Raw genomic sequence first — 25302 nt, forward strand, 5'->3', positions numbered from 1 at the left:
TGCTGAAAACAAGCAGATTGGTCCAAAGTCTGTACAAGAAGCAGGTAGTCCCCCTCCCCTACAGCCAGCTAGGAAGTTTAGGTTCTGGAGAAGAAGTCCCAGAAGGACTCTGAAAGTGGGCATACCGCATTCTAAACAAAGGCATCAATTGAAATCTACATATTAGGGCCGAGCCTGTGGCGCACTCGGGAGAGTGTGGCGCTGGGAGCGCAGCGACGCTCCTGCCGCGGGTTCGGATCCTATATAGTAATGGCCAGTGCACTCACTGGCTGAGTGCCGGTCACAAAAAAGGCAAAAAAAAAAAAAGAAATCTACATATTAAATAGTCAGGGCCCTGCCTTCCCTGGCCCTCTTCCCCGCCAGAGCTCCCAGAAGCAGGCATCCAGGTATATTTCTCACCCCTACTCCACCACCTAGGACAGGAGACTGGCAGACTGCTCTCTGAGAAAATTGACTGGTCAACAGAAAAGATAACGTCATGGCAGGGGGTATGGGAGGTACTTGGTGAAGCCTGTTTCCTGCCCAGTTAACTCCCCTGCCCAGTGAAACCCACCACTAAAAAATCTGGCCCAAGTACCAGAACTTCCAATCTACATTGTAATGTTTCACTCTTAAATTCCAACCAACCAAAGGTCGATGGATTTAAGGAAGTCCCTAATATAAAAAGCAAACATCACACTAATGGGAAAACAACTTAAAAGAAACTGAATCAAGGTGGGGAACAGAGGAAAACCTCCCAAATACTATAGATAATATCCTCAGAGAGATGAGAGGAGCTATTTCATCCATGGAAATTAGAATAGAATGCCAAAAAAAGAAGGAGAAAAAAAAAAGGATGGGGAGAGAATTAGGAAACAAAAAAATATAAAGTAGTATAAATTAAAAAACCAACAGAAGATTAGAATATAAAGATAAGAAGATCTCTTAGAAAGAAGAATAAAAAGGAGAAAACTTAGAGAATTTGTCCTGGAAGTCAAGTGTCTAATAATAATATGAATTTTGGAAAGAGAGAACAAAAGGAAAAAACCTATTCAAAAATATGATACCAGGCAAGTTAATTTTCTAGAAGTAAAGAATGTGAGTTTCCATACTGAAAGGTCCTATCATCAAGAGCCCAGCACAGTGAAAGAAAACAACATACAGCCAAGCACATTTTCATAAAACCTCAGAACACTGGGTGTAAAGACATGCCTGACCATAAAGGCACCCAGAGGGTGAGATAGGGTGACCCCCACTTTCATAACATGGAATTTGCTTCTGTGAAACTGCTTGCTGTGTGACAAGGTAGATTGATTAAGTTTAAATAGTGTTTGAATTGCTTAGAAATGTTGTTGGTTGAAAATCCCGCTCAGCTCTTCAGCCCCCTTGATAGAAGTTAAAAGCTAAATACTAGCCTGCACTTAGAGAAGTCTGAATTTTGCTTGCCGTTCCCCACCCACGCTGCCCCTGAGCAATTCACTGGTTTGTTTCAGCTTCTGTTATCAGCTTGCGCTAGGCCTCTCCAGACCCCCTCCTCATGCCAGGAGGGTATGTGTGTATGTGTGTAACTATGTGATAACTGTAAGTGTGGGACTATTTGATAATTTTAACTGTGTGACTAATGTAAAAATGTGCCTTTTAAAAAACCCCCTAAACTTCAAGTCAGGGCTGCTCTCTTCTGAGACTTTCTTGGAGGGACAGTCACCAGCCAGCCAATAAAGACCCCCTTTTAAATTCTCAATTGTATATTCTAGTTCCTTTTCATGCAGCAGCTTCACAACAAGAGGTGATGCATTGGCAGGAGGAGGGTAGAGGACATGAGGGTCACATCAAGGGATTCAGTATCCGAACAATTTCTCAGCAATACTGGAAGCTAGGAGACAATGGGTTCAAATTCTGAGAGAAAATTATATCAAACCCAGGATTCTATACCTGACCAAACTATCAGTCAACCATGGAGGTAAAACAATGTTTTCAGAGATGATAATCCTCAAAAATGGGATCCTCCATGCACGCTTTCTTAGAAAGCTACTGGAAGATGGTCCCACCAAAACAAGAGTTGACAAAGAACTCTGGAATCTGGAAGACATGTATCCAACAAAGAAGAGAGCAGAGGAGGTTCCCAGGCAAGGTGAAGGGAGCTCCCAGAATGAGTCTGGGCGGCAGGCTAAGAGGGTGGCCAGCCCTGATGGCAACCAGGGGTGAGGCCACCAGGAGGACATCCTGTTGGAGTTTTTGAATGGACTGAGAGAAGAATTGTACTTCTGTTAGAGAGTTGGGGGTAAATCAATGACAAATACAGAGATAACTATGCAAATAAGAAAAAAAGAAAAGAAAAACAAAACCAATTGTAATTGTACAAAAAAGTTCTTGGAAGGAAATGTAACTAAGATTCACCACATGGATCTGTAACAGCCTAAACAGAAGTGACTCCATTTTGTTAAACTTCTTTTTTTTTTTTTTTTTTTTTTTTTTTAAAGATGACCGGTAAAGGGATCTTAACCCTTGACTTGGTGTTGTCAGCACCACACTCAGCCAGTGAGCGAACTGGCCATCTGTATATGGGATCCGAACCCGGGGCCTTGGTGTTATCAGCACCGCACTCTCCCGAGTGAGCCACGGGCCGGCCCGTTAAACTTCTAAATTAAGAAATTTCTTTACTCTTGTAACCTGAACCACAGAGCTTGCAGCTGGACATTAGAATACAATGATTCTTGTTCACATGATTGCTAGAACATAATGGCTTTTGCTCACACTGTACACAGAATAATTATAGAAGAAATTATTAACCCAAGTGGCCATTCTTTACTAGCTTACTAACTAGATCTTTTTGAGGTTAACAGGACCTGAACCCATGACTTGACTTCATGGAGGACAGTCACCATGAATCAGCTCCCACCCAAGAAGTTCTTTGATGTTTATCTGCAATTTTATGATTATGCCTTCATGTCCCTGCTTAGGTCACCATGAGTCAGCCCCCTATCACTTGTCCCTGTAAAACCCTTTGGTTAGTCTGAGAAAAGTGGAGATGGTCTTTGAGACATAATTTCTACAGGCTGCCGGCTTCCTGATTAAAGACTACCTTTCCTTACACCAGCACTTGTCTCTCAATTGTTGGATATTCAGCGATGAGCAAACAGACTGTATTAGTCCGTTTATGTTGCTTATAACAACATACCTGAAACTGGGTGATTTATTTTTAAAAAATGAAATTTATTGCTTACAGTTTCTGAGGCTGGGAAGTCCAAAGTCCATCTGGTGGTGGTAACAGTGACCCAGGGGTCTCACATTGCAAGATGGTGGAATCAGAGAGAGCAGAGAGAGAGTGACAGACTCTCCTCTTCTTTTAAAGCCCTCAGAACCATGCCCCTGACCACCATTTTTAGTCCATTCACTACTGCATGGTCCTACAATCCAATCACCCCGTCAGGGCTCCACCTTTCAATTGCCATAATAGGATTTTCCACCCTCTTAACAATCACTATGCGGGCTAAGTTTCTAATACATAAATCTTGGAGGACATAATTCAAGCTTCAGGGAGTCTTGGGGGGACATAATTCAATCCACTACATGGACCTCTGGGGTTTTGGTAACAGCTCCACTGCAAATTATATTCATATTATCATAAGAATATAAACATTGAATATTTATGTAATCCAAAAAATTGTGATACAACTATATTGGAGAATTCAAAGGGGGAATGGGGAAGAGCAGAGTGCAAGATCTAAGTCTACATTTTCCACTGTAGGAAGTTAATAGATAATATCTAAAACTTAAAAATAATCTAGAAATAGCAATAAGAGTGTGTTCTTTGGACATATAGAGACAATTCCAGAGAATGTAAAAGAATTTAAAGTAGTTGTCCCGTCTGAGTGAAGAAATTGAGGATGGAGATGACTGGGGAATTTAAAAAAAAATTTTTTTTTTTTTGTCTTTTTTGTGACTGGCACTCAGCCAGTGAGTGCACCGGCCATTCCTACATAGGATTCGAACCCGCAGCGGGAGCGTCGCTGCGCTCCCAGTGCCTCACTTTCCCGAGTGCGCCACAGGGTCAGCCCTAAAAAATATTTTTAAATATAAGCCTCATAGGACATTTGACATTTTTATCTATACATTTATATCTATGCCAATATGTTGCTCATAAAAAACATAAATTAAGCAAAAGGAAGAAAGCAGCACAGTAAGTAGCTACAATGCAGAGCTCATATATAGATACCTACAGGACAAATGGATAAAACAGCTGAATGTTAAAGAACAGGAATTTATGGTTTTGCAGTGACATTATTACACATACATGGATAAAAAAAATTGTGGTATCTCAAGTTTTAGAAGAAAGTGAAGATGATGTGCTCTGGAAAATTGGGATAAATGACTCAGAACATCATCTCTAATGGTGGAAAAAAACCCTAATGTTGAAAATGCACACGAAGTTTTGAGAGAAATGATTTCGTGAAGGAATGAGGGTAGAGGAAACGGCATTTCTAAATCAATGTGTGACTTTATATAATATAAGACTTTGAACATGCATGTGTAAGTGAACTAGGGGATTGATTAAGTTGGGAAATATGAAATAAAAATACATGAGAACGTAAAGGACAGACTGAGCAAAATCACACCAGGAAAAGGCATATGTGAAGCTGGACGTGTTGAACAAAACAAAACAGAAAAGGCACCTTATATAAAGGGTGTACAATTCACAGTGAAGGCCTCACAACCCCGAATATCTGTGCAATAATAATGTAACATCGAATGATAATATAACATCTAAATTCATAAAATAAACACTAAAAATATTGAGGGGAAATGAAAACATTTATTTTCTAGTGCTCCCTAGCCACAGAGGGCTGGCTGTCAGAGTGAGCAGGCCACTTGCAATACCCATCTAATTTGCTAAGGCGCATAGCTTTGGCCTAGAAATTCTATTTCTATAAATTTATCCTACGGGATAGACCTGCACATTGTGAAAGGCCCTTGCAAAGAATATTTATCGCAGCATTGTTTGAAATGAAAAAATGTTGGCTAGAGGCAGGAAAGGGACACGGGGAGAGGGATTAGCAAGAAATAGGATAATGGAGACAAAACATCTAGTTAGGAAAGATGAGTCCTATTGAGGTACCAGTCAAGCTAGGCGTCTATAATTAACATTAATTTATTGCATTTTATCAAATAACTAGAAGAGTGGAGATCGAATGTCCTCAACACAAAGAAATGGTTATGTTTTGTCACAATGAATATGCTCCTTATCCTGACTTGATCATCACATATTGTACACAGGTATAGATACTCAACTCTGTACCCCACAAATATATATAATCAATTACATTTCAATAAAAAAGAAAATTAAAAACCCACTCTAAATCACGTAGCTGCCATCCCCTCTCTGAGGTCACTAAGCTGAACCACTGCTGTAGGCTCCTTGCAGGAACTGTTCACCCCAGTGTGGGTCCTGACTGTAAACCCTCTGAAGGCAGGGCGAGTGTCACCTGCCTCTTCTGTGTCCCTTGGGACTTTTTCTATCACTCTTTGTTAAAAACAAAAACAAAAACAGAACTCCTTTTGAACATTAAAAAAAAAAGAAAAAGAAAAAAAATGTTGAAAACAGTCTGAATCCTCTCTACTCAAAAGGTGGCCAATGGACCAGAAGAATTGCACCACCTGGGAGCTTGTCAAAAATGCAGACTCTTAGGGCCTGCCCTAGACCTACTGACTCAGAATCTGCATTTCAGCAAGATCACCAGGTGATTCCTATGCACTTTAAATTCTGGGAAACACTTGTCTAAATATCCATGAATAGGAAGCTGACTAAATAGATTATAGCACATCCATAAAAGAAATTTTATGTATACCCATTAAAAAATAAGAGACTTCTTCGTGTACCAATAGAGAACAGTCTACAGGATATACTGCAAAGTGAAAAAGAAAACAGGTGGGGGAGGTAGAATAGCATCATGATGTGCTATCGTGTATATGAATAAAAGGGGTTTTTTGGAAAATGTCTTATGCATCCATAACCTCATTGGTCGCACAGAGTCCCTTCTTGCCCCAATTAGGTCAGTGTTTTTCCTTCTCACTCCCTGGCAACTGTGGTCAGCACTAACCGTCTTCATCTCATTCAGCTCCTGGAAGAGGCGATTAAAGAAAAGAACTGAGGAGGAGGTAGCTCCATTGTCCCCAGGCTTCATGAAAAAAAAAAATTAAAATAAAGAAGATGTAGCCCCAAGCAGCCCCAGTCCTGTCCATGTTTCACAGCCTTGTCTGATCCCCATGGAAGACTTAGAGATGGGATGATCTAATAGGCCGAAGCCCTCCCTAGATCCTCTCACGCTAACATGTGTGCATACATGCGCGCGCGCGCGCACACACACACACACACACACACACACACACACACACACACCTTTTGGAATTTCCTACCCCCTCACCCTGTTTAGTCCCAGCCTGTTGTGTAGCAACGCCTCCCCGCACCCAGTCACACCACCCATACAGGAGGCTCAGCAGCCCTGCCAGGGCCCCAGAGAGAGCTGGGTGTCAAAGTGGGCATTAGTCACTTGCAATATCTTCTCCTGAGGTTGATAACAATCATTTTGTAAAGGAGGAGGAGATAACAGCCCCTAAGAGCTGGCTCAGAGGCAGGTATTGATTGGGCCTTGGGGCCATCACCCTCCCCCCAAGCTCATGGCTGAGCCCTGAGACATGTGAGCAGCCCCTTCAGATAGTAGGAGGGAGGAAAGAGGGTAAAGAGTGATTAATCGCACAATTTACTTTCCCTTTCAGCCAGGTGATTGGCAGGAAGGAAAGGTGAAGTGGCTGGCTCTCCCCCTACCTCCACACACCACCTGCCCCACACCGGCACTTGATTACATGGAGCAAGCCATCTGTGCCTGCACCCTGCAGCCATGCCTTGCCTGTGAGTGATCAGAAATACGATACTGGGAGTCTGAGAAGTTCCCATATCCTTTGGGTCTGGCAGGATGTTCTGGTTATCTGTTGCTGTGTAACAAACCACTCCAAACTAAGTGGCATGAAACAAAATTATTTTATTACGCTCACAGATTCTGTGGGTCAGGAATTTGGACAGGAAACAGTAGGAATGGCTTATCTCTGCTCTACTGCTGTAGAATTGAATTCGGCAAGGAAGTGGCAGAGACTTGGGGGGTTGAGAGTTAGAAGTTTATTACACTAGTGGGCCATCAGATGAGCTCTCGTTCTGAAAATCTGGGGCCCCGACCCAAGTCTCGCAAGGCTTTTTATAGGCGGGTTGGGGAGGCTTTTTAAGTTTCGGTTTCTAAACATATATCTTAAGCAGGCAGTTGGGCCGGCCCGTGGCTCACTCGGGAGAGTGCAGTGCTAATAACACCAAGGCCCCGGGTTCGGATCCCATATACGGATGGCCGGTTAGCTCACTGGGTGAGCGTGGTGCTGACCACACCAAGTCAAGGGTTAAGATCCCCTTACCGGTCTTCTTTTAAAAAAAAAAAAAAAAAAAAAAAAAAAAAAGCAGGCAGTTGCTGGATTCAGTTTCTCCAAATTCACGTGACTTGAGCAGGCATGTAGGCAGGATTACAGAAGCTGATTATTAACTGGGCTGACTTCTGGGGGCCCTGGCACAGTTAGCCACAGAGGCACTGCATAAGCACAAAATAATTTTAATTTTGAGTTTTTCCAACACTGCAATGTCCAGGGCCTTGTCTGAAAAGCTCAAACAGGGGTGATGTGAACAGCTGGGGGCTAAATCATCTGGAGGCTTCTTCACTCTCATGTTTGGTACTGGGCTGGGATGACTTGAAAGATGGGCTCAGCGGGGACTTCCAACTAGGTGCGTATGTATGATTTCTCCACATAGCTTGGGCTTCTCCCAGCATGTTAGCTGGGTTCCAAGAGGAAATATTCTCAGAGGAAGCATCCAGAGAGTGAATGTTCCAAGAGAACCAGGCAGAAGCTGTGTGCCCTTTGATGACATGGTCTCAGGTTGTCACTCTCTCTGTATTTGATTGGCCAAAGCAGTCACAACCCCACCTGGATTCAAGGGGAGGAGACATAGACCCTTTCTCTTAATGGGAGGAGTATCTAAGAATTTGAGACCTTCTTTTTAAAAAATCACTAAACATGGGGACCCTTAAAAGTGACCCTTCTAGAACAGATATATGAATTATTTGAGACTCTAAAGAAATAAGGCAGAGAACAAAACATAAACTGAGGTTTTTAAAAGGTTGAATCAGCCTAACTTGTCCTTGAAGCAGTCAGATCTAGATCCACGCTCCCAGGTGGTTTCTAAGTCTGTGACCTCAAGGACCCTCAGTTTACTCATCTGTAAAAGAGAACACTAGCACATTCTCTTCCTACCTAGGAGCGGTTAAAATAACTAGGAAAAAAAATGCATATAAAGCATATTAACCACAGAGCACCAGCAGATGAATTGCAATGATTATGTGCTACTTTTTATCAGCCTTAGCAGAGAAAGATTTAATGTTAGCAAAACTTTAGTAGAGGGGAATCAGTCTGGTGGGCGTGTTACCTGGGGGAGAGCAGGGCAGAGCCACACAACGTGGTCAGAGTAGTTCTGGTGAAACATGGCTCCAGCTTGTCATTAACACTCCTGGCCTTTGATATCTAGGAGGCAAGAACACCCCTTTCCTCTCTGAATTACAGTATCTTAGACTGGATATGTTAGCTTCTGGGGGCAATTCATGTCGCTAATCTGAGTAGAAGAACTGGTCTTGGGTGGTCTTCTCTTATGAGAGAATGGGTTCAGGACAGGGCAGGGGTGAGGTAAAGATGGGCCGTGGGAGAATTTAGAGAGGAAGAGATCAGATGGAGAGAGACAGAGTTCAAGCTCTCAGGAAAACACTGTTAGGATATTGGAGCACCAAGCTAGCTGGAAATGGGGTTTTCAGAGAGGAAACCAGCATCCAAAGCTGTCCTCAGCGTCCCTCTGTGTACTTAGGAAGGCTCACAAGTTGGCATCAAGCTGTTCTCTTTTCATTATCAATGGAAAGTGGCTGGCATTGCCCTTGAGTGGACTGGCCTGAGAGGTTGCTAGGGTAAAGGTCCTCTGGGAGGACAGGTGAAAGGGGAGAAGGGAGATACAGGCAGCCAAAGCTTCCCTGGTGTGGGGAAAGAGACGACAAAGCAGCAGAGGCAGCAGATGGGCTGTGTCCACAGGAGTGCACAGCCTCCCTCTCCACGTCCCCCACACCCTCTTCTCAGACAGCCACACAACCTTGGAGCTCAGAGGGCAGTTCCAGGATCCCAATAGAGCCGATCTCTGAGAAAGGTGGGGAATTTTCCCCTCTATCCCACCACCCCTTGCTCCCTGGCACACCTCCATCAGAAAACACTGATGCAGGTAGGAATTTAGTTTAAGGCCAGGTCACCAGCTGGAGCGTAGGTAAGCATGGCGGGATCTGGCAGAGTGGCCATGGCCGTGCACAGTATTGGACCAAAGAAGTAAGCTGACGAAGGTGAGCACCTGGCAGCATCTGATCTGGTTTTGGGTGGTGGAGTCTGGGCTCGTCAGAACTAACCACCAACACCACCTGTCCCCACCACTCTTGTCTTGAATCTTTCTCCATGCTGAGAATCGCAGCAGAGTTGGAAGGGGTCTGCCATTCACTTAGCCACTATGCTTCCAGCTTGCTATTTCTGTTTTGATTAGCTGTCCTTATTTGAAAACTCTCTTACTGAACCAAAATGCCTCTTTGAACCTTCTCTGACCACCTGTCCATTCATCGGGCCCCAGGCAGAGTCAGAGAGCCTCCTTCTATGCTTTCACACCCACAGTGAATACCAGCACTGGGCATTTCTGACATTGCACTGCTTGTGACTGAACTAGACCAAATGCTCCTCAACAGCAGGGACTGGTTCACCATTATGCATACAGCCCCATGCTTATAAATATCTGTGGAACTTAGTGCATGAAACAAAAGATGTTTCTTATCGGTCCAAGGGCCACCCTCTGGGAACATCCAGCACAAGCCTGATTCTTCTCCCATCCAATGGCAGTCAGAGAATGCACTTTCTCTCCAGACTGACCAAACCCTGTTCCTTCCCTCCTGAGCTACCTCCATCTCAAACCACACTGCCATCCCATGCATGTGTTGTCATGTACTCCATCCACGTGGGGTCTTGTTTCCCTCTATGTGCAGTGGCGTTAGCCCTCCACTGAAGCATGATCCTGTAGTAAGGAGCAGAAGGGGAGACAGAAGAAAATAATTATCTCTGTGACACTGGCTCTCAGGACACAGTTTCCAAATCATTAAGATCCCTTCTAGCTCTAAGGTTTGATGAAACCAATAAATGTAACACCCCTTTCCTCAACTTAGTAAACTTATATCGATCATATCCAATGCTCCAGGCTCTGCACTGGATGCTTGGACTTGATGGTAAACCAGGTATAGTTCACTCAGGGAGAAACATCCTATACCTCTCCCCACCCTCCTGTGTCCCATAAAATAGGAACTTATACATGTTCATAAGTGCTGGGCACAGACCACGCTTCCTCTCCACCCCTTCTTGCTAATTCCACCCTCAAGAGAAGCAATGACATTCTAAGTGTTTGAGATTGGGAAAAAGGTCAAGCAGATATGTGACCACTGTATCTTGGCTGGCTTTTTTGGAGTCACCTGCTGAAGTTCAGGCACATTCTTCCTTCTTCCATTGAGTAAGATCTCTCAGGCAGCCTTTGCCCTGCACTGAGGCCTGACACTGTCCTGCTGCGCTGCTGTGACTGGGAAGGTAAACGCAATCCAGGAGGGAAGGTGTAGGGAGTCCATTTTGTCTTTAAGCCAAGTTACCTCCTCCAATCTAGCTTTATTAGCAATAAAACTGGCATAGTGGTCCTTTCCAACTCTTGTGCTTGTTTCCCATTTCAAAACTCACAGCTAGACGGCATGATTCACTATCTTCCTCCCTTTCCCCAGTTCCAAAAGCCTTTGTTCTCCTGGCAGGAAAGCCAGACCAGCCAAGGCAGTTGTAATCCAGCATAAGCAATGGGCTGCCCACACTGCTATGGGAATACACAGAAGATGCACCCAGCCCAGTCCTGCAGGACACGGAAGTCTTCCTGGAGGAAAGGATGGGGGAGGGCAGGAGCTCAGTAGGTGACAAGAGGGGTGGGGACTGCATCTGGAAGATGTGTGTGGGATGGCTGTGTGGTGCCCACTCCCACCTAGGTGGGTGCTGATGGTGGTGTGGACTGGGGCACTGGCCGTGGGGAGGGAGAGCTGGGAAAGGATTTGAGACATAATCAGGAGGTTAATTTATATAGCTCGGGGACTGAACTGATGAGAAGGTGAGGGAACAAGAGAGGCTGGACAACTGGCAATTTCCAACCCCGGCGCACGCTGGGGTGACAGGGCACATTCCTCTGGGATTTGACTGCTGGGCAGGCACCTGTGAGGGCTGCCTGTGGGGACCCAGTGATGCCCCAACCACCAGCCACCACCTGTTTTGGGCTTGAGTCTGCTCTTCTAGTTCTGACTGGGGCCGGGGAGAGAAAAGAGGGAAGTAAAGGGGAGGGGAGGAGGGGCCGCCCCTGATACTGAAGGTGTGTGTTTAGCACCTCATTAATGCTCCCTAATTAACACGCGGAGGCTGCGCCTGCCACTTCACTATTTTCACTCTACTGATTTGCCCCTTGGGAAAAAAGAAAATTAGAATTAAGAGGAGACAATGGAATTGCCAGCAGGATTATTAGCTTCAATGAAGCTAATGAGGGGAGTGGAAGCGGGGAGGAGAAGAGAGCCTCGGGGGACTGTGACTCAGGCTGAGCGCAGCTGCAGGAAGGAGGCTGGGGGAGGACTGTGGCTGGAAGGACTCCTCCCTTCTGGGCTCTGGTTGTCCTGAGGGTGCACCAAGGTCAGGACCTCCTCGGGAGCAAGATCCTATGAGAAGAGAATGGGAGTTGGGAGCAAGAGGGGAACGCCCTCAAGCAAAGGGTGCAGCAGGATGACAGAGTGGATGCAGGGTGGGTATGGAGGAGGCACCTCACCCCTGAGCTCCTGGAGAGGGGCCCGTGTTGGGCAGTCCCAGGTACCCTCCAGGCAGAGGTAGATTGCAGTCATCTGCTCTCTAGGTAAGGAGGTTGCTTTTCTCCAATGGGGCCTGAGTGAAACTCAGCTGCTCCCTGGTAAGGGAGCAAGCCCCAGCTCAGGTCTCAGCACTCAGCTCAAGTCCCTGAAGCTTGAAGGGTGCAACATGAATGTTAAAAGCAAACATATTTAGAGCCCAAGCCAAGGTCAGGTCGGGGCACATCTACACACGTGGGCATGCACACACACACATAAGCTCTCATGGGCTCACTACAGGCCCACACAGCCAACCCACTCAAATGTGCGCATACACCCACATGAGCATGCACACCGCACACTCACACCCACCTGACCTATCTTGGGAGGGGCCATCACTAATTTGGTAATAACTGTCTCCTTTACAAACCTACTCACAGGCCAGCTCCCCTTCCCCATGGCCTCAGGCTAGGTTTGCTGCCCCAACCATCTGGCTGGTGTCCACTGCTCCCTGCTTTCTGTGTCATTAGACTACTTAGAGGGGAGGCAAGGGTAAAGGGTCACTCCAGCAGGGTTGCCAAGATGACAAAATTCTGCTCTGTATAGCTAAGCCCCAGCTTGCCCTCCCCACAGAAATAAGGAGACAAGGTGTTCAGAAAACACAACGCAGATTCATTTCCAGGGTGGGCTTTTTCCTTCCATGTAGCTCATGAGTCACTAGATTAGCACCTTTCCAATTACTGGGAGGCAAAAACCCTATTATCATAGAAACCCTCCTGCAGAATGATGGCTCTGACAGCAGCAGCCAGTCCCACAGAGAGCTGCAGAGCTCAGCAAGCTGGGGGCCTCAAGTTCCAGGCAACTTTATGTCCTTGTTTCAAAAGTGAATTTGAAAGAACTCATATCACAGCCTGAGCAGCACCTCACACACTCAGTGGGATGGGCCAGGAGAGCCCAGACAGGAGACAGGAAGGTCAAGAAAGCACAGACCTGGAGACTGTACACATGGCCTGGGGGTACCTCAGACTCTCCCCATAGGGCTCTGCAGCATGGAAGGCTCTGTCCACACTGAGGGAGAACTGCATGTCACAGAGGATGCCAGGCTCTGGTGTATGCTGGGAAGAATTGCTGGAGATTCCTCTTGGGACGCCTTTGGGATTAAGGTCGTTTGCCTCCCAGGCAGGTGGCCCTGTCCAAACTGGGTCAGATGCACAACTGGAGATGCCAGACCTCAGTCAGTTTCAAGGGCCACATACATCTTAATGAGCCACACCATGCACAATGTGCCAAGCATTGATCTAAATCACTGTTCCCTCACTATGTAACATTAAACCATGAAAGGCCCCTCTCCAAGCTTACATTTTCTCAGTTGTAAACTGAAGAGATCCTGTATACTCCCTTCCAGAGATACTCTTCTCTTTACTCAGTGAAAATTACATCTGGGTCCATTGACACTGCCAGCTCCATCCACTTGGCAGCTTCAGGCAGGGATGGACCTCTCAGCTGTGCAGGGAGCTGGCACCTTCCCCATTATCCTGATGTCCCTACAATCTTTCTCCCCATGATCCACCCTGGACCCCACGATTGGTCTAACAAACATACCTTGACAGTTTATTGTGTACCAGGTATGATGCAAGGTGACAGTAGACAGATGAATAATAGCAGCAATAGGTGCTCTGTGTTGATCCAGACACTGCATGGAGGTTATCCCATTATCTCCTCCCACAATTCTGGAAGGAGGTCTTGTTATCGCCATCTCACAAATGAAGAAACTGACCCTCGAAGAATATAAGCATTTTGACCAGCAGGATTCAAACTCAGGTAGAGTTTGAATCAAAACCTGTTGTCTTATGCATAAGATATATCACCTTTCAGTATATGAGTTGCAGGTGACGGTCTTCAAAATCTCAGATTGTCAGGCCTCTGATGACAGCAGCCTTCCTCAGACATTCTTCTGTCACTCTCCAGCTACAGGTCATGAGGCTGACTGGTAGTTAACTGCAGACCATGACCTCCGTGGAGTGAGGGGCTTCCGGTGTCATGGGCTCCTGGAGCCCAAGGACACTCAAGTTTCACCCAGCATGTAGCCTTTGTGTGGGAGGGAACGCGTATGTCACAAGGCAGGGAGAGCTTGCTCCCTTTACTCATTCCGCCTCTCCCTCCCAAGGTTAAAAAGATGTGCAAGGTCAGCTCACAAGAGATAAAAAATAACCAAGAGACAACCTGAGACAGAGATGCAACCAGGAGCCAGGAGAACTGGGAGGGGTCGTGGGATGAATGAGCCACAGACCTTGATAGGTCCTAGTACATCCCACTTTCCCACAGTTTACGTTTTCCAGGGGGAGTTTTAGTAGCGGTCTTACTGCAGTGTTGTCCTTTTGCTTTGGGGCTTGGTGTTTCCCTTGTAACAACCTTCTCTCTCTCTTTTTTTTTTTTTCCTTTTAATCCATAACTGAATTCTGTACTGGAATCAGGAAGCCCTGCCTGTTTCTGCCGTCACCAGTGTCTTTGTATGCTCTGTCTGGGTTTCTTAACCAGCTCCCTGCCAGTGGGCTGTCTCTCTGGGACTTGCTGTTCCCCAGCAAGTCAGTCACCACCTTCTTCGAATTCATGTCAGAGATATACAGGGGGATACTAAGCTACTAAACAGAGAAAGAGGCCAACTTTTAAATTCATTATGTAGTGTCTTAGCAATGAAACTCCTCTTTCCAGACACACACAAGCCACAGTTTTTGTAAGAACCCAAATGCCCCAAGGGATCACACCCTGATCACATAAGTCCTTCTCGGCCACACCCCATCATGGCGCTGGTTGCCCTCTAAGTAGGGATTGTATTTTAAGCCAATCAGCCTTCCCTAGAAGCCCTATATATATGTGTGTGTGCCGCCTAATAAACGAGCTCTCTCCGGTGGATCGTCAACTGGTGTCGACTCGTCCTTTCAGTTTTCAACATTCTTCAGAGTCAGTTTTTTCTTAAGTAAGAAGGTCATTTATTATAGTGATATTTACTTACTTCTTTACAAATAGTCTAACTCAAATAAGGAAATCAGAAATGACAGCAGTGCCCACCACATTAATTGTTTTGGGGTTTTTTGCAAGCTACATCTTATGTAGCTCAGTGGATGTCAATTACATAATTACAATTTTTTGCATTATTTAATTAGTTAGAACATCTAATGTTCCCACAACTGTTTCTTTGAAGTCATTTGCACTTAAGGGTAACTTGGCCAAGGACTAAAAGATATCCATAAGTATTGCAGCAAAAATTTTAATTATACTCACTTGCTCTATGGATTTATTTCCTTTAGTCAGGAAGATATCCTATTCTGGAATGCCTATGTCAACTTTTCAGCTCTTTCTTAGACCAATAATTAGCCAAATAACCATCTTGTTCCTTGATAGGCTGTGGATTCTACTTTCATGGAAGCCTGCAACATCCAGGTGACAGGCCAGTCCTGGAGAGACTGTATCACACAATCTGTCCCAGCTAACATATACTATCTCCTCTTTCCCCCATACCTGCTGTGAACTAACAATAATAATAATAATATAAAATAACTATGTAGTGAGGATTTATAACTTACCAACAACTGTGCTAAGTGCTTTATAGACATTATCTAATTTTTTTCTTATATCAACCCTGGCAGAAATTTTACCGGTGAGGAATCTCAGCACAGAAAGGTTATGTAATTTGCCCTGAAACACATAGCTAGTAAATATCAGAGCTGGGATTCCGGCCTGGGTTTGTCTTGTTCCAAAGTTTACTTACTTTACCAGTGACCTTCCATACTGCCTTCCAATCTATTCCACTAACTAGGCCTGTACAGGGTGACATACTGGGTCACACCATGGTCCTTCTCAAAAGATTTCAAGTCTCTACTGATCACCCCTATAGTTATTCCCTGGAGAAGCTACTCTCATGGGAGGTATTGTCTGAGCAAATTACGTGGATCCTCGTTCTGACACCACCCACCTCTCCCTCAGCCATCCCGGCTGCACTGGTCTCCTCTGTCCATGGTCCATGGAATCCTAGAGTGAGTGTTAGAGATGTGAGGGGCCTTAAACATTCTGTAGTCTAACATCCTCATTTTGCATAGAAGGAAACTGAGGTTAAGCCACTTGTTGGAGATCATACAGTTAGTCAAGCTCAGAGCAGGATCTAGCACCTCGATCTGATCTTTTAGTTGAATAAATAGGTCCCTTTCCTGCCACCCCATTCAGAACACTTTCCCTTCACCTGCATCACCTCCCATGGGCAATTTATCTAACCTCTTATAGGTCCACAAGGCTTAACCAAGTCTAAGATTCTGTGGCTTTGACTACATTTTCAGCCTGCCGAAAATCGCAGTGGCAAGTTACACCGGTTTTTATCCTCTGGGTAAAATAGCGTTTCCTTGGCTGTCTCTCTGTCGAGCTCCAAAGGGCACCGTTCAGGTCCATGATCACATCTCTACTATCTCTACCTCTCTGGATAGACTCTGCTCTGAAGCAGGACCCTCCTTATCTCTGAATGCTCTTACAGGCCTTCCTCCACCTCTTTTCTATCTCTGTGGTGTCTTTTTAGGATACAGTGCCCTGAATTCCAGTTAGAATTAGCTGTCTGGAAGACAGCTTGCCATTAATCTCACTCATTCTCTCTGCCCCTCAATGCCCTGAGCCCTGGAACCAGCATCTTCCTAGTTAAGCTCACACACCACACTGAGAAACCGCAGGGGTCTGCAGGGGCAAATTCTGTGAACACTCAGGACTCTCCAAGCCCCACCCTCCTGCGGAGTCCCTTCCATACCCAACTGCATTTGTCAGCATCTGGGATCCTTTTGTCCAAAATGGGGCCTGGCCCCTTCTGCACATGCCCTTTGAGCCTCAAATGTCCTTATCTGCAGAGTAAAAAAAAATATGATTTCCAAGTTTCCTTGAATTAGCTGAGTAGCTTTGAATAAGTGATTCTCCAAGTCTTAGTTTCCTTATCTGTATAATGGGTAAAATAATACAACTCAATAATATATGAAGACATAGGGTCTAACACATAATAAGTTTCAATAAATGTTAGCTGTTATATTACCTGAGGACAGTTTTGGAAAAGAGAAAAAATGGGCAAGAGGTGAGAAGTGGGGCCTGTGTGCAATACTAGAATCTCCCTAGACCTGGCCTAGGGCCAGAATCTCTTTTAGCAAGGTGTCTGGGAAGCATGGGCAGGGTGCCTCCCATGGGACAGGAGGCTCACACATACTCTCCCAGCTTAGATAAAACTTAGTTCAGGGTCAGGGTCTGAAGGTTGTGATCTCACTGAGGGAAGCCAGGATGTCCAGTATAGACTACACCCCCATCCACCCAATTAGGATTTTGTGCCTATCATGGTCTGAATTGCCTCCCCCCAACACTCATGTGTTGAAGTCCTAACCCCTGGTACCCTAGAATGTGACTGTATCTGAGGATAGGGTCTTTAAATAGGTAATTAAGTTAAAAAGTGTCTTTAGGGTAGGACTTAATACAATAGACTCATGTCCTTATAAAACAAGGAGATTAGGACACAAACAAAAAAAGACACCAGACATGTACACACAGAGAGATGACCAGGTGACACACAGCAAGAAAGCCACCATCTGCAAACCAAGGAGAGAAGAAACTAAACCTGCTGACACTTTGATCTTGGACTTCCTACACTTCAGAACCATGAGAAAATAAATGTCTGTTGTTTAAGCCCCCTGGTCTGTAGTATTTTGTAAGGCAGCCCTACCAAACTAACAGGAATACAGTGCTTCTCTGAGGAGAGGGACTTGCTGAAGGCCTGGCGTGGTTGAGAAACCAGCTGGGACTTACACATTCACAGTCCAGAGGCAGCTGCTGGTGTGAGTCTTTTATTTATCTTGCTCTGCCCTTTATCCAGAAAGCTCCAGGGCTCCTGAGGGAGCTGTATGTGGAGTGGAGGGAGGACTATAGAAAAAAAGAATACAGAAGGTCAGCCTCCCTGTTTAAGGGGGGTGCAGGGTCAGCTCATAGGCGTGGAAATGGTATTTGCAGCAGGCAGGTGATCCATCCTGAGGCACCAGACATTGGACAGAGGCTGGTCTAGGCAGTGTGGCTTCCAGCCTTTCTTATCTTGGCTCAAATCAACGTGGTCCTGGGAGCATGGGCTCATTGCTGCCAGCTCCCTGAACTCTCCAAGGCCCCCATACACAACAAGAGCAGGTAGACCACAGAAAAAAGCCCCAACCTGGGAGACAAATGATCTAAACACTCATTTGGTTGCTTTCACCTGATACTGCCCAAGTCACTTGGCTCTCTGTCCTCATCTACTGAATAAGGTACCCACCCTTGCCTTCTTAGCTTTGTGTGAGGGCAAGCATAATCTTATCTCAGCAAGCGCTTTCACGGCGTTCTCAAGGTCTCTATATTGTTGAAGATTGTTGAAACTGCTGTGTTATTCCTCTTTGCAGGAAAATAAGGTTGAAAAACAAGAAAGATGATACCAAAATCAAGACACAAGTTGAGAAAATACTTAAGGACTTGAGGGCTGAAGAAACTCAGCATGCCTTTAAAAAGTTGGACTTGGTCGTTAGGGCCCAGGAACTGCCTCTGAGTAGGCAGAGGGCTCTCGAGAGCCAAGAGATTTTATAGCCATTTACTCCTCCCAGCTTTCCTCCTCAAAGTGTCCAGCACTTTATAGAGAGAAAAGGTTCATCCAGATTAGTCTCTGATTTTTAGGTAAGAGAGGCTAAAGATTCATCCAGATTAGTGTCTGATTTTTAGGGAAAATAATCATGATGAAGGCATGGTCTCTGTGGGATACTGGTAATGGAGTAGAGTCAAGCTGGCGTATGGGAAATTGGAGGATGGCATGGTGGAAGACCGGTGGTCCTAAAGTTCGGATACAAGACTGGCTTGGGATGTGGCCACTATACAATACTAGTCTCCATCAAAAAGTCTACCAGGGCCATCATGCAAAACCTTTAGAAGGGAAAAGGCACAGAGAGAACAGTAAATTAGAAAAAAGCTTATTTTCTTGCAGTCAGGGTGGGGACAAACTTCAGGAAGAAACAGATTGAAACAGCAAAAACAGATTTTCCCCACCCCTTTCATAGCAAAGAAGGACAATCACATGCCTACCTCTCAGAACTTTTCTCTAGAAAGGGAGAAAGGGAGAGGAAAAGAGAGCCTAAGTGGAAAACCACATGATTTAGTTTGGATGTGTTTGTCCCACAAAACTCATGTTGAAATTTGATTCCCAACGTGGCAGTACTGGGTGTTTGGTTCATGGGGGAGGATCCCTCAAGAATAGATTATTGCCCTCCCTGGAAGCGAGTTCTTGCTCTGTGAGTTTCCTTGAGAGCTGGTTGTTAAAAGGAGCCCAGCACCTCCCCTGCCTCTCTCTTGCTTCCTCTCCTACCATGTGATCTCCTTGCACCCAGTGGCTGCTGCCACTTTCCACCATGAGAAGCAGCAGCCTGAGGACCCTACCAGGTGCAGCTATTCCAGATTCATGAGCCAAATAAACCTCTTTTCTTTATAAATCACCCAGTCTCAGGTATTCTGTTATAACAATATAAAAATGGACTAATACACCATTCCAGGCTAATATTCCTTTTTAACAACTTTATTGATGTATAATTAAAGTACACAGTTTGATGAGTTTTTAACATACACGTGGTTGATCTAAAAGAAATTGAGAAAAAAAATTTTAAATAAGTAAATAAAAAATATAAGAACTGAGGCCAAACATATAAAGCATAGGATTTATTGAGTCAATATGACAATTGCAACCAGGGAAACGCATAGGTCAGGTTGCCCTGAGAAATGCTCTCCAAAGGGGTCCAGCAAAGCTTAGCATTTTATAATCACAAGAAGAAGGCAAATCAAAGGAGACAGAGAGAACAGCCCCTCTGTAATCACTTCATGAGTTTTTCTATTAGTTCTGCATGAGGTATAGATTTGGGATTGTGTTGCTTGGCCTCCCATGGATTTGTGACCCCTTTTCCCCTGGGTGACGGAGCCACCAAAGATTACTCAAAGCCCATCTCTTCTGAGCAGTGAGAAGCCCCCAAAAGGGGTTAATATCCCAGAACTTCCTCAAGCACGAAGCATTTCTTCCATTTGGGAAATTAACCACCATTGGGGTTCTCTTCCTGCATTTATTCTCCAGACCAAGAAGTTACAGGAAGAGACATAGGTGGGGTTTTGCTAAGTACAGTTTAACAAGTTTTGCAATAGAAGCTGGTAACATTCAGTAAAAACAAGGCAGATGACATTCTGTTAGGCAATTAAGCGATCCACTAACAAAGGCTTGAGTTAGCCAACATTTCTTTTCCCTCTAGCAGCTTTTTAGTAACTTCACATATCAATTAGTAACTTGTCTGTCTTAGAACCAGCAGCCTTGCTGTGTTACAATTCTTATCTTGCAACAGAGACTCGATGCCCTGGGGGAAATTTCCTGTCCTTTGCAAGGTCAATATTTGAAACTAAGCCTTTGGAAAACCAGGCCCCCGTGAGGTACATTTGCTTTATGAATCCTCTACAGGATTGTTACTAGGTTACATCCTACGTGCAGGGAGCTTGGGTAGGGGATACAATAAGCATTCTAGGTTATCCTATTACTTTTCTGTTGCCATCATGCCTGCTTCTAAGTAAAAATAGCCTTATGATAATGGTTTCCATGACACGGAACATGACTACTGACTTATCTCAGATCTCCCAAGGCACTACAATTTAGCTGACCTGGCCAGACCAGACTTTTTTTGTTGTTGTTATTAGTGTGCACTAGCAAAACCATCACCATAATTAAGACAACAAACATTCCCTTTTGGAATTCATCCCTCCCTCCGCTCCCATCCTTGGGAAACCACCGATGTTCTTTCTAGATTAGATTGTATTTTCTAGAATTTTATATTAGTGGAATAATAGAGTATGCACCCTGCATCAATAGTTTCTTCCTTGTTATTCATAAGTATCATTTCATTGTATGAATACACCACAGTTTGTTTATCCATTTACCTGGCAATGGCCATTTGGGTTTTTTCTAGTATTTGGCAACTACAAATAAAGCTGCTGTGAACATATACAAGCGGGTGTTAAAAAATCAGGCCAATATTGGACGACTGTTTGGCCAGGTCAGGGATCCTTTCCTCCATCCATGATAACTGGAAAGCCTTATGCTTTATAAGACTTCAGGGGTTAAGGTCTTTCACCTGCATGGCTTCATCTGATATTCAGAACAACTTTGTAAGGTAGGTGAGGTAGCTTTTAGGTACAGTTCAAATAAATCAGAATGTGCTGATCACTCACTACATCCAGGCACTATGTTAAATGTCGTGGGGGTTCAGAAGGCACATAAGATATGCCCTGAAGGTTCTTACACTCTGGTAATTTGTAGATGAGGATACTGAAGCTCCAAGCAGCCAGGAATCCTTCCCAGGGACACACAGCTGAGAAGTGCTCGAATGAGAGGTAGAACGCAGGTAGTCAAGCTCCTTGTTCAGTGTTTCCTCAGCATGTGTGTGGGTCCCAACTGAACTGGACCAGGAGGCAAGAAGTGGAAAAGGAAGGGGCAGGGTGAAAAACAGGTGTGCAAAATTACAGTCTACCCCATGATCCTCCTCCCCAACACACACACCAGCCAGATCTCCAGCAGACATTCCCGGCGCCTTTGGCTTCATTTCCAATCTGGCTCACTCCTTTCTGCTCCCGCCCCTTTCACTTGACCTGTGGCTAGACTTTTATCTGTGAGGGGAGAATGGAGAAAGGGTTCCCCCTCAGGGAGATGGGGTCTGAGCCCTTCAGGCTGCTCCAGGACTTTGCTTTCTTGAGTTAGTCTGTGGATAAAATTTCTAAGCCCCTCCCAAGATTAAAGTTCTGTTTTAGGAGGAATCTTTTTCTTGCTGTGTCCACTGTATTGCGGTGGGTCTTGCAGGTGGCCAAGTCAGGAGATACCTCTTGGTGATCAGCTGTTGTCCCCCAAACTCCATGGGCAGGCAGATCTGGGAATAGGAGGGAGATGCAGATCAAGAAGTCTCAGGCCCTGCTTTTGGGACACTCACAGTATGGCAGGAATACAAAGCCCCACACATAAATCAGTACTTCGCTCCTTTTAATGGCTGAATAATATCTCATTGTATAGATATGCCACCATTTGTTTATCCATCCATCATTTGATGAATATTTGGGTTGTTTCCCAAATTTTAGTCATTATGTTTTTAGTCTTTATGAATAATGCTGCTATGAACAATTAAGTTTGGGTATGTAAAGGAGTGTGTAAGTCAGAGACCATAAAACCTGTCTTACAGATCTGCAACAGGCACAACAGGACTGACAGGCAGCTGGGTGACTTGCAGAGTTTGGTAGGCTCAGTCTGGGAAGACTACCTGGAGGAGGCAACTTTTGAACTGCTTTTAAAAGCCTTGTTTTGCTTCAAGGAAAAGAGGGGGACAGAGTGAGGTGATTTGATGGGTAGTGAAAAGGACAAGTCGACACCAGTTGACGATCCACTGGAGAGAGCTCGTTTTATTAGGCAGCAACACACATATATATAGGGTTTTAAGGGAAAGCTGATTGGTTTAAAATACTATCCCTATTTAGCATACCACATGGGGCTTGGGGGGGAGCTGATTGGCGTGCGATTCACGCCGGCAGGAAGGAGAATGCGGAAGAGAAGGGTAACCAGCGCCATGAGGGGTGTGGCCGAGAAAGGCTTATGTGATCAGGGTGTGATCCCTTGGGGCATTTGGGTTCTTACATTCCTCTTTTTCTTGTTTTAGGAAAGGGGACATTGAAGTCATCGAGCTACTTCCTGCTGAACTGGGGCATTGTGGGGGGGGCAAAGGGAGGAAGGTACATAAATACCCATTATGAAACCCCAAAGGAGGGTGGAGAAACAAGTAATTTCAAAAGGGGAGAAGTCCATAAACATTCCTTGAAGCCACAAGTCGCACATGCACTGGTTCCATTGTTTGTAGTCGGAGACTGGAGGGGCAACCAGGCATCGGTGGCAAGGGCGTGTAGGAATGCGTTTCCTCTGTAAGGTGGTACCTCTTCAGCATTGGCTGAGGCGCTCACGAGATGAGGCGAGGGGTTCATCGGTATCTAGGAGCTGGTAGTTTCTAAGTAAAAGCTGCTTGATTTCTTCATGGACCCATACGTCATTAAGTAGAATGCTGTTTAATTTCCGTGTGTTTGTATAGTTTCCAGATTTTCGTCTGTTATCGATTTCTAATTTTAATCCATTGTGGTCTGAAAAGATACATGAGATAATTCCAATTTTTTTGCATTTGTTGAGATTTGATTTGTGGCCTAACATGTGATCTGTCCTGGAGAATGATCCATGTGCTGATGAGAAGAATGAATATTCTGAGGTTGTTGGATGGAATGTTCTGTAGACACCTGCCAAGTCCAATTGGTCTAGTATGTTGTTTAGATCTTGTGTTTCCCTGCTGACACTTTGCCTAGATGATCTGTCCAATATTGACAGTGAGGAGTTCAGGTCTGCTGCTATTATGGTATTAGTGTCTATTTCCTTCTCTAGGTCTAATAGAGTATATTTTATAAATCTGGCTGCTCCAAAATTGGGTGCGTATATATTTATGATCATTATGTCTTCTTGATGGATCAATCCTTTTATCATTATGTAGTGGCCCTCATTGTCTCTTTTTATGGTTTTTAGTTTAAAGTCTATTTTATCAGATATAAGAATAGCTACTCCAGCTCGTTTTTCATTTGTTTGCATAGTAAGTGTTTTTCCTTCCTTTCACTCTTAATCTATGTGAATCTTTATGGGTGAGGTGGGTCTCTTGAAGGCAGCATATAGTTGGGTCCTCCTTTTTAATCCAGTCAGCCAGTCTGTGTCTTTTGATTGGGGATTTTAAGCCTTTTATGTTGAGTTGTTATTGAAAAGTGTTGATTTAATTCTAGCATTTTATTGATTTTTGTTTGTATGTCTTAGGTGTCTTTTGTTCCTTTCTTTCTGATTTACTGTTTGTTTTCTGTATTAGTTGGTTCCTTGGGTTGTAGATAGCCTTTTTGTTTGTTTGTTTTCTCTTCATGGATGCCATTTTTATTATACTAGTGGGTTTTGATTTTTCTTGGGTTTTTATGGCAGTGGTAGTTGTTTTTCAGGTACCAAACCCAGTACTCCCTGGAGAATTTCTTGTAAAGGTGGTCATGTGGTAGTGAACTCCTGCAGTTTTTGTTTGTATGAGAGATATACTATTTGCCCATCATTTTGGAATGACAGCCTTGAGTAGTAGAGTATTCTTGTATGGCAATCTCTGTCTTTTAGTATTTTGAATATATCATCCTATTCCTTTCTGGCTTTTAGGGTTTGTGATGAAAAGTCTGATGTTAGTGTGATTGGGGATCCCTTATAGGTGACTTGATGTATCTCTTTTGCAGCTTTTAAGAGTCTCTCCTTGTCTTTGAATTTTGCCAATTTGACTATAACATGTCTTGTAGAAGACCTTTTTGGGTTGAATATGTTTGGGGATCTTTGAGCTTCCTGAATCTGAAGATCTGTGTCTTTTCCAATAACTGGGAAGTTTTCTGCTACTATTTTGTTGAATATGTTTTCAATGCAATCTCCTTTTTCCTCCCCTTCTGGAATACCCATGACTCGGATATTTGAATGCTTAAGGTTGTCTGATATCTCTGTTAGATTTTCTTCAATGCTTTTAATTCTTTTTTTTGGTCTGCCTGTGTTATTTCAAACAGCCCATCTTCAAGGTCAGAAGTTCTCTCTTCTAATTCTGCAAGCCTGCTGTTTAAACTCTCTGTTGTGTTTTTTATTTCGTTGAATGAATTCTTCAGTTCAGATTGTCTGCTACATTCTTTTTCAGGGCATTGATTTCTTTGTACATTTCTTCTTTCAGGTCCTGTATACTTTTCCTCATTTCATCATGTTGTCTAGCTGAGTTTTCTTGTCTCTCATTCAGTTTCCTTAGAATTATCACTCGAAATTCCTTGTCTGACATTTCTAGGGCTTCTTGTTCTATAGGATCTAGAGCTTGAGAGTTATCACCCTTTGGTGGTGTACTTTCTTGATTTTTCATATTTCTGGTATCTTTCCTTTGATGTTTAGTCATTCTGGCTGGGGATTTCACAGTCCACTGGTTTGACACTATTGTCTGGCTAGGATGTTGCTGGGATTGCCAATTTGGTATGGCTCCCTCAGTGTCTGCTCAGTTGGCCACTAGTGCCTTGTGTGTTTGGTTGCCTTGGGTCTTGGGCCTCTCCAGGGAGCCGCCTCTCTGATCAGCATGCACTAGGCCGGGCTGCTGGGTCGTGCGCCAGCACTGCAGGGCATGTGGTTTCTGCAGAGCTTCCACCTCCCCTGCTG

Source organism: Cynocephalus volans, chromosome 4 (assembly GCF_027409185.1).
Source record: "Cynocephalus volans isolate mCynVol1 chromosome 4, mCynVol1.pri, whole genome shotgun sequence".
NCBI lineage: Eukaryota > Metazoa > Chordata > Mammalia > Dermoptera > Cynocephalidae > Cynocephalus > Cynocephalus volans.